Here is a 9580-nt window from a genome sequence, read left to right on the forward strand (position 1 = left end):
TACACTGGGTGCTACTGCGCAGCCGACTGGTACCCGTTGGCAAACCTGCTTCTCACACAACAACGCAAACTGTTGCATGCGGCCTGCGCGCATTTTGTTTGTCTGCGTGGAATGGAATGGCTGTGCCAGCAGGAAGCAGCAAGAAACAGTCGCCAGAAAAAATTTCCATCGGCAGACTTGCATACTTCGAATGGCAACTGGCAGGCTCCATGGTTCGACACAGTGGTAATTCCAGTGTGCCACCAATGCAACAAGTCTCTCCATAGTATCAGGAGATTCGAATATAGGTTAACAAGGGTGGTGTGACAACTGTCGCCGTGCTGAAAAATGCCACAACAGGGGCTGTACTGTGCACAGATTTTTGGTTGCCACTCCCATCCCACTGAATTGTGCCAGCTTCCAAGTTTACCCCGTACCATTTCAAGATAACTAATGTTTGCTGGTGTTTGACAGATGCAAGCACCAGTAAAGTGTGTCTGTCGTCTTTAGCGCTAAAATCATGTTCTCAAGGGGAAACTGAGTTTAACGAGGTTGCGGGCCTGAAAGCTGGCAGTGCTCATGGGGGTCGTAGCAGAAAAGTTGCAGCATGGTGTTGTGCTGTTTTTGCTATGTTGATGTTATAAAGTGCATGTGGTATTTATATGGGTCATAGGTTTCAAACAAGGCACTAGTTGGAAGTCGTTGCTGTCTCCTCCCTTTGTTACACTTGGTAGTCGTGCTCTTTGTTTGCAAGAATTATTCGAAACTAGCTAGTGTAATTACAATTATACAACTAATTTTCTGGGAAGGAAATGCTGCCTTGTGCCTGCTAAAGGATATACCCTCTCTTGGCTACACCCATCGTAAGACAAGATAGCAACGCAATACTCTACAGAGCCCGTGCACAAGCTGCTGCCTTGCATTGGTCTGACCCACAAAATTGACAGGAACAGCTCCCCAGGACTGATCCCGAGCAAAGGTTCTGGCTCGCTCATGCCCCTCAACTTCACTGAAGTCAATGAAACCTTGCTACACAGGCTGCGGCTTGAAGTAGCATTGACCTGAAAGTATCTGCACACAATCGGACGCGAGGACAGCCCAGACTGCCTTCTGTGTAAGGCTGTACAGAGACAATTGATCATTTGCATAGTGTTTGACCAAGGTATACTAGTGGGTGAAAAGACCTTGAAGCAGCCTTACTACGCTTGAATGCTTACCCTCTGTTTGAACGAAAGATTTTGGGCACGTGGGCTGACACGAAGAAGCAAGATCGAGCGGTCAAATCGCTGCTTGTCCTGTCTGGACTTTTGGGTATTGGTGGTGAAATTTCACAAACTGCGAAACTTTTTTTTATGGTCGGTAAATATGTTATGCGAATTATACAGTGATTAGTCTGTTTCTGCGCCCCATTGCATGTTATACATGCTTTAAGTGTACAAAGTTCATTGGTTGATTTCACTGTCATTTCTCATACCCTCAGTATTCAGTACCTTCCATGCCCCAGCGGGATTTAAGTAGCAGGCCCAAGTTCAGTTTCTAATGCTGGCCTCTTCTCCTTTCAAAAATCTTTTACTCTCTCTACCTCTCTCTTGCCAGCATGCCAGGTGCTTGTAACAGTTTACTAGGATTCGCAACGGTCAACATACGATAAAAATTACTTATGACTACTATCATTGCTGAAGTTCACTGCACTCAGTGTACTAGGGTGTTTGGCGCACAATAGTAATTATGACTGCAGACAGCCTACAGACAACTTACATTTCTTAAAGCCCACATTTAAATCTTGCCACGCACTCGTTCTTGCCTTCACTTCGATAAGGCTGTCACAAATTGGTTGATCAGCTGAACATGCTGGAAGGGATGTTTTTCTACACTCTGAATTAATGTTTGATCAACGTGCATACATTAAAGCATTTGGCGTGGTTCTTCCTTTTTATCTCTTGACACCCAGTGCAACCAATGAGCTGGTCAAAGCTGTGGCTTGTCATGTGTGTTTCCAGTACATAATGGTGCATTCTGCCTGTTGCCAAATCCAACTGCAGAAAAGTTCTTAAGCCCTAATGCAGTGCTGGCAATGGTCTTTTGTGGGCTATAAAAGGAAAATGTACTGGTTGTCGATCAAATAAAGTGAGTCATTTTTAAATGTTTCTTCCCAATGCCTGATGTGTTTTCTTGGAGGTTGCGTGTTTGTTTAGTCCTTTTGGGAACAGAAGGGCATGTATGGCTCATGTGTTGGCCATGAGACTAATCAGCATTTGAAGGTTCGTGGGACAGGTACAACTTGTACAGCTGGTGAGCGAACGGATATAACTATTACATTTTCGATTTTCTTGCAACATGTTACTAGCATACAACAATTAGGATTTATAATTTAGCTGCAGTTCTTTTTTATGACAATACTGCTATTGTGCTCATTATAAAATGAATAATTATTCAAGAACAGTTATACAATGTCAAAGATGTTTCATTTAAATGCTGCTAGTGTTAAGACCCAAAAGATAAGTTTGTAGCATAGTGTTCTGAAGCAGCACCATGAATAAGGCATGCCATGGTGGAGGGCAATGAATAAACTTATACCACCTGGAAGTGTTCAATCAACAGCAAGATCACTTACTCACGGACAGCTGTGTTTTCCGCCTCCTTCACAAAAACTGGTATGCCCAGGAAACCTGCTGCCTCGTGTTCAGTAGCGCAACACCTCAGCCCATGGGCTGCTACTTTGGATTGGTGTTTGTGTTGACATTAAATACATTTAATGCTCTTAAATTCCGCATAAGTTTTTACGAGTGCCCTTCCGTGTGCATAAATTGAAGGCCAGCAACAATGTGTGCGGCGCCATCAGAAAACATGTCATAGTTACTCCCGCCGTTTACCACCCACGCGTTTTGCGATGAGCGTCCGGCATCGTCCTGGCTTGCGCGTGGTGCTCGCAGAAATACCAAGGAAACAGTCACGTGCGTCCGCGGCACAAGGAAGAGCACAAGACAGCTCGCAGACGCCCAGCTCGCGAAGCCGGTTCTAGCGCGTGCCGACGCGTTCCACTCTTGGAGGAATGGGAAAGCCTGCGGACAAAACGATCCGGGTCAACCAGTCATGCATGCGGAAGACAGATGGATATGACGATGACTACTACTGCCACAGTGAGAAGTGACGGCGACGACGGAACACGTGAATAAATTGGTGTCGTGCTAACATAAAAAGAAATCCTCCAGCTTCGCCTTGTGTCACTTAGTGCAAGTTTCACCAATTTTAAAGACGAAGGTGTAACATCAAACGCGCAAAGTGACCGTATATATACGTGGCCGTCGGCGGGGCCCCCGATGTATGGACTGGTGTACGACTTGAACTCATTTCGCCAGAGCAGCAGCCAAATCCTCTCACCACGGCGCTAAACCGGCACCTTGGCAGAATGGAACCTTGCTGCCACGTGCTGCCAGGCTGCACGTGGCAGCACGTACGGATGCGCACACATAGCTCTTACTGCGGGGGAGCTTCAGCGTGATGAGCATCCAGTCTGCTTGTCAGAAAACGAAGGCCTGAGTGCTTTTTTTTTTTGGACAGCAAACGTCACATGGTTGGCCGGTTCTTCAGCACTTGCAGTGGTGGGCTGTTGGACAGCTGCTGCTATGACCAGAAGCAACACTACTTCCATGACGTTTGTATACGTAATTATGTGCAACAACGCTGTTATCAATTTGGTGCTGACAGGAGCTGTGGGCACAGTTTATGTGAAAGACCATTGTTGGCGCTACATTTGCTGCCCTTACCAGCGTGTCACGTGTGGTACAGAGCTGTGCTCTCGCTGTTTATTGATTACGAGCACAATTTTTATGAAGTTGGTGAAATGAAGTACAGTGTATCTCCTGGATTGGTCGGTGCTATCCTGCTTCGGCGTGGTTCTTCCCAGGCCATCACTAACAAGGGTGGCAATGGGAAGCCAAAAGCCAAATTTTTTGACACTTTGTGATCAGTACTTGTAGCACTGCAGTGTATCCCTTGCAACTTTGGAAGCTCGGAAAAGTTGGTACAACATGACCAAATATACAGAGTTGTAGGCACGACGAAAAGAGGCATTAACAGTGTTCACTCCAAACATCTTTTTGTAACATCCAATAAACTTTAATTCAGGCCTCTTTTGTACCAGCTGTGCTGATTTCACCCCCCCAAAATAAGGCACCTGCTGGTCTTTCTATGCACAGAAAGTATGGTGAGGTTGCAAAACATTTCAGGCTGCTGGGCCAAAACTATACGGACAAAAACGCTGGTGTTCAGCGGCGCGTACTAGAGTGCACAAGAGCCCCTAAATAAGCTTATTTAGTGGCCGGAAGATCCAGTGGGTACCACTAATCTAGGCCCAAGAGAACTCTTGTCAAATGAGGGCCTTTAAAGGTATTCCTTCCGCCTATTCTCCCCACAAAAGCCACAGATTCTATGATCTAAATGGGAGCGCAAGCAGCCTTCGTGCAACACTATTTAGACCTTTGCCGGCAGCCTAGCTCTTCAGCCAGTGCCCACGTTTGAGGACACAGACCCATTCTTCCCTATTCAACCACAGCGGATCAAACCTAATGGCGTGAAATGGCGCGCGCACACACCTTTCAAAATAAAAAGAAAGATAGAAGTGCGGTTACAAAAGCCGGCGAACTTAAACGTGCAACACAACCCTCCGAATCCTCCACTGGTTTTCTTCCTTTCCCGCAGGTGCACCGTAGATAACACAACACCGAACGACAGCCGATGTACCAAGGAGGAGAGTTATCATCCTGCGCTTACGGCGCGTAAACAATGAAAAGCACAGCCGACCTAAACATAAGTGCCGGCACGGCCACTTTGCACGGCCGGCATGGTACTTGGTACTAGCAGAGTCCTTCAATGCTTTGACTCTGGTACTAGTTTCGGCGATCAACAAGAACGACCAAATCCAAGAAATAATAACAAAAAACAGGTGACGTCACTTCCGTGGGGCGCTCCAGCCGTCAGCGATCGGGTGAGGCTGGAGCACCCCGGGGGAAAGGATCCCCGGGGTGCAGCAGCCTTTGCCAAATAGTAATTACAAGTATGTCAAGCAAATAACCGGACACTAAAGCAACGTTTGAGATTCAGAAGTGTCTTAATTGCTGCGCTGCGCTGATTATTCTGGGCTGGTGACGTGAGTTTGCGACCCTCTCTCAATCAAAGGAGATAAGATAACACGTGCGGCAATATCAGAGGTGAAATAGAAAACATTATGGCAGTGACATTTAAAGCGACACCTTCGATTCGTTTAAAATGAACATGGATATTTGTAAATGTCTCCAAAGGACGGTCGGTGCCTAAGACATAATTAACAACCTACAATTCACCTATTGCGGCATTAAATACCTACACAGAACATGAATTATATTTCAGAACTCCTGTCATAATGACGTACAATATTGGAGTTCGAAATCTCAAAGCAGCTATTGTGCTTCACCAGGCAGCTAAAAACATTGTTATATCTGTTACTTTAAATTGTTTCTGAATCTCAAACGTTGCTTTAGTGTCCGGTTATTTGCTTGACATACTTGTAATTACTATTTTGTTTTCACTTCATCTCAGGCAGAATGCAGGCCATGGTAAGGGGTTTCAAACTTCCTGTGATATTTCTGCTCTCAGAAGCAAAGTAAATAAAAAATCGGTTGGATGCAAGCGGTCAAACGTAATTTTTGCTTTACTTACTGCTGCTCCAGGTCGAGCACAAGACCTGTGACCTCGATGTGGTGAGCCGTTCTGGTTGCAGGCACTTTAGTTCCGCTATCCGCGATTTTGATTCACCCCGAGCTTTATATCTGGCGCGGGCGCTTCTGAATGTCAATGAACTGTCACCTGTGTTCTCCGCAACCCGCCGAATACTACCTGACGAACGATAATTACTTACTTTTCGCGAACTGGCAGGTGTTCAGCATGGACTGTTAGTCCCTGCACAGGGCAGAGCATCGCGGTTCTAAAAACACGTCATTGCTCTTACAGCAGCATTTAAGAGCGACAAATTTTTTAGCCGAGTTGTTGCAGTAAACTCTGATGTATTATTCGGCGCATGTGCGCAAATACAAGCACGTTGACCCCCCCCCCCCCCCCCAATCTCCTAAAAGGAAGTTTAGACTTAGACCCGCCGCATAGCACAAAAACGAAACTTGCCAATATGGTATGGAGTCTTTACTATTTTTCAGAGATCAAGGGTGCTATCATGGCGAAAGGCAAATTATTTTGTAGTTATTTCTTGTTATAATTACTATAAAAGAGAACAGTAACTAATGTTAAGACTTATACATGCAATGCTATATGTTCAAAGTTGTGTACAGCTAATGACCCAGCTTCACCTTTTTCAAACCCGATTGCAATTTTTATAATATACATACAGTGAACGAGATAGAACAGATTACCTTTCAGTGGGCTGTCATGTTTATTTCGCAATTTGGTCCAGTACTGGGGGCATTTATGGTTTAGCATACTTTGCAGATTGCCGTCTTTTTTGCGTTGCTTCTGTTGATGCTTTTGACGTAGAAGTGAATGCGGGTCGTGAGGTAAAACGCACCTCTGCCGCAACAGCCTTACAATGATCACTGCACCCAAGTTCACATTGCTGCTTAGCCTTCACCACACTCAAAATGTCAAGGATGCTATCCCAATGAAGCTCAAGAACACTGAAGCATTCAGTGAACGCGTTCTCCCTGTTTAGCACAAACCGGTGCAGAACGGCCTGTACACAAAGTGGAGCTCGCACACTGCAGCCGACGATTCTGCGAGGGGCTTGTCCTAATAGTTACAAATACGTTTCCCCATTCAGTCAGGATGCATCTGTTATTTCCCAAACAATTCGACGCACAATGTAAATTCTGTACTCAACCAGGCACTCTATGGCACATAATATGGGAGTGCGTCAAGAACCCAGACCTCCGACCTCCTTTTCCTTCCCCTACTCCTGAGCAGTGGGAGATACTCCAGCTCCCTCCCTCAAGATCAACTTCTGCTGGTCGAGAGGGCCAGTCGAGCCGGGACGGCACATGATTACCTGAAATGAGGAAACACCCCACGTAAAAGCTCGATAAAAAAAGCTTTGTCTCTCTCTCCTGCCGGCGCAAACTGCGCTTCCACTTTTTTTGAACCTCTTCGTCTCTTGGGGCGGCGAACAAAGACGCCTTTGGAGAGCCCTGATAGCCGGTGTGACAGCCTGGGCAAAACAGTGCCCATCAGTCCTTTTCACCATCTTCCTCACATGCTGGTCCTTGACGAAATGCACTCTCTCACTGTTTTGAGAGAGAGAGAGAGAAATAACTTTTATTTACATAGTGGATTAGGGCGCGGTGGGCGCAACCCTGAGGGTTGCGACGACTTCAGCCGCTCGAGTCACGAGCTCCTTCTGGAGCTGGGGGTCCGAGCGGCCCAACGCCTCCATCCACTGGTCAGGGGAATTAATGAAAGGGAATGGGTCCTCTGCACAAGCCCACATTTGGTGCTGGACCGTGGCCCTTTCACCGCAGCGGGGGCAGAGGGGGGATGGGTACAGGGAGGGGTGGATGTGATGCAGGACGGCTCTGCAGGGCAGGGACTCCGTTTGCAGTTGACGCCAAAGGCGTTCTTCCTCTAGAGTGAGGGATGAGTGGGCGGGGGGAAGCTTGCGGCGGGAGAGGCGGTAATGCTGCGTGACCTCTCTGAAGGTCAGGGGACTATCCCTGGTTGATGTGGCTCCATGGAGGGTAGAGTCCACATCGTATGCCCGGGTGACAAGTGCTCGGGCTGCCGTGTGGGCCGTCTCTATCCCTCCAATGCCCGTGTGAGCCGGGAACCATTGGAGTTCGACCGTGTGGGATGGCGAATTCAGACAGAGAATTTTGTGTGCCTGGGCCGAAATGAGACCTTTGGCGTAGTTTTGGACGGCCGTTTTCGAATCGGAGAATATAATTTGTGGGGTGGGCCTTTGTGTTAATGCCAGCGCGATTGCCGCCTCTTCTGCTACATGCGGGTGTCGGTTACGAAGGGTGAGGGTAGCAAGAGGAGGAGATGACGATGAGTTAATAACGGCGATAGCGAACGCCTCTTTATGGCGATATTCTGCAGCGTCCACATAAAGGTTAGCTCTGGAGGAGGAGGAGGAAAAAACGTTTTTATTTGAGCCGACAAAAAAAAAAAGAAGGTGTGTGGCCTCTTCTCAGTTCAGAAAGCCGCGAGCGACTGCTGCTGCTCTAGCCCGGGAGGTCAGGCGTTCCTGAGTCCCGAGCTGAGAGCTGGTCAGCCCGCACTCCCACTGCTCCGGGGTGGGGGAAGGGAGGGGGTTCGGGTGGTCGGCGCATTCCCATACAAGATGGTACGTCGTATTGGGAGTGTAGCAGGTAGGGCAGTTGTAAGGGTAGGTAGTGGGGGATATATGGTGAAGAATACGAGTGTTAAAATAAGTTTCCGTCTGGAGTCTGCGCCATATTCGGGCGTCGCAAGTGCTGAGGGAGGGATGAGGGGGTGGGTAATGGAGACGGCTCTGACGGTAGTGGTGCAGTATATCAGTGTAGCGACTGGGAACGGGAAGGTTGGAGGACGATGCAGCCGAGTTGCCCGCCCCTGATGGGAATGCCCGGAGTAAGATGTCGCGGGCAGCGGCATGTGCCGCCTCATTCCCTGGGAGTGAGGCATGACCTGGGGCCCATACAACTTGGATGTAGGGCAGGGTCTTTATTGTCTGGAGAAGCTTGAGGGCGGGAGGTGAAATGCATCCGGTCAGAAAGTTCCGGCAAGCTTGCTGTGAGTCGGTAAGAATGGTTACATAGCCGGTAGGTGCTGTGGTGGCGGCGAGGGCTATGGCTGTCTCTTCGGCAGTAGTGGTGTTGGTATCAGCGATGGTGGCGGATGTCAGGATAGAGCCTTGAGCGTTGAGGGCAACCATTGTATGGGCTGTTCGGTTTGGGTAGGTTGCGACATCCGTGTATCGGGTGTTGGGATCGTTGGAGTATCGTCTCTCCAGGAGACGAACGCGTGCTTGTCTTCGACCCACGTTGTAAGTAGGGTGCATATGGCGCGGAATTGGCGAGACCTTGATGTGTGCGCGGATTTGGGTGGGCATGCGTTGTGGTGCGTCCAATGCAGTAGGAGCGGGACGGCCCAGGTGTGTCAAAGCGGTGCGTCCCGTGGGGGTGAGGGAAAGGCGAGCGAGCTGGCCGACTTGCTGTGCCTCTAGGAGTTCAGACAGTGTGTTGTGGAGGCCGAGTCGGAGTAGGTGCGTGGTAGGAGTGAATGCAGGGAGTCCAAGAGCAATTTTGTATGTTCTGCGAATGAGTGCGTCGAGTTTGGAGTGTTCCTTTGGTTTCAGTTGGACGTACGGTGCCCCATATATGATGCGACTTATCAGGACCGCATGAATGAGTTGGCAGGTGTCTTTTTCTCGGAGGCCATGGTGCTGAGTGCAGACTCTTCGAATGAGGTGCGTAAGCTGCGTGACGGTTAGATGGAGTTGCGGAAGAAGAGCGGCTCCCGAGCCGTCGGCTTGCAAGGGAACGCCGAGAATTCGAAGAGTGGTCACTTGCGGGACGGGAACGGAGGATATGGTGACGGACGGGTCAGGGGTTGGTTGTGGAGGACGGCCGCGTGTGCGTGC

Source organism: Haemaphysalis longicornis, unplaced genomic scaffold (genome assembly GCF_048455015.1).
Source record: "Haemaphysalis longicornis isolate Haplotype H1 unplaced genomic scaffold, Haemaphysalis longicornis Haplotype H1 scaffold_5, whole genome shotgun sequence".
Taxonomy (NCBI): domain Eukaryota; kingdom Metazoa; phylum Arthropoda; class Arachnida; order Ixodida; family Ixodidae; genus Haemaphysalis; species Haemaphysalis longicornis.